Source organism: Rhagoletis zephyria, unplaced genomic scaffold, assembly GCF_001687245.7.
Source record: "Rhagoletis zephyria isolate East Lansing unplaced genomic scaffold, Rhagoletis_zephyria_1.1 Rzeph_scaffold_00005, whole genome shotgun sequence".
In the NCBI taxonomy this organism is placed as follows: domain Eukaryota; kingdom Metazoa; phylum Arthropoda; class Insecta; order Diptera; family Tephritidae; genus Rhagoletis; species Rhagoletis zephyria.
Window position 1 is genome coordinate 339,987 of NW_016157089.1, and position 1,266 is coordinate 341,252.

The window sequence follows — 1,266 nt, forward strand, 5'->3', positions numbered from 1 at the left end:
ACTGAAAATGGCAAAAATTCAGGATCTAAAAATTGAGGAACTCAAGCAGGAGTTGGAGAAGCGAAATNTGCATTGTAAGGGAGTGTCAAACCGCAGCTGTCAATAATTAGCTAACCTTGTATTATTGAATCATGAACAAAGATTGCGCCGATTGCAGCAGAATTCGTGAGAGTAATTTTGGCGTGACGTCCCCGTAGAGTTGACAACTGAGAGCGGCAAATAAAACTGCTGTCTAGTGATGTGCTGAATTGTCGGTACCCAATACTTAAAAAAGGTTTCGGTACCCAATACTTCCTTATCGGTACCCGACACTGATTCTTTACATTAGACCTTCGCCATTGTAACCAGTTAACGAAAGGTTTCGGATCGATATCGCACTTGTTGCCGTAAAAATATTTCATATCATACGTCAACAAAACCGATACCGATTCGAAAATTGTCGCTAACAAGTTGGAGAATCTGTCGCAAACTGGTTACAGAATCTGCCTACAAAAATGATATCGTCCGATTCAGCTGGAACAAAAATGCTTAAAATAAGTATATACATCTTTCATTTGAATCAGTATTAAAAGCTCTATGGGCTCCTACATTCGGGTTTTGATAGGCGAGTCTCCCTTGAACCGTTTTTTCCATATTTTTGGCCTATGTGCGCTTTTATTCGAAACCTAAATGTTTCGGTACCGAGTATCGAGAGTACTGGAAACTTCAAAGCATTGACTCAGCACATCACTACTGCTGTCAACTCGGCTGTGACGTCAGCAAAACAGCTAATTCTGTCAAATTCACTGAGAGCCGATTAGCGGTATTGCCATCGGCGCCACCTTCTGTATTCTCTCCACTGTGTGGGAAATCCCTCGAGGTTTCAAGGATAATCTTAACAATTGGTGTCAGAAGTGGGATTGTTAAATAAATCCCAGAGGAAAAACTACTGAAAATGGCAAAAATTCAGGATCTAAAAATTGAGGAACTCAAGCAGGAGTTGGAGAAGCGAAATTTAGCAACCTCCGGAAGAAAAGTGGAATTACTATCGCGGCTGCGAGAGGCTATGGAAAAGGAAGGTACCGACGTTGACAAATACGACTTCCATCGTGAGGACGACGTGACATCAACGAAGGACGAACAGAAGGATGAGGCTGCTTGTTCGTCGAAGGATGTGCAGCAGACATCCGGGAAGGTTGAAGAACTGCAAAAGGCTCCTAGTTCATCAACAGTTATGGACATGAACACATTATTAGNAACAAAGATTGCGCCGATTGCAGCAGAATT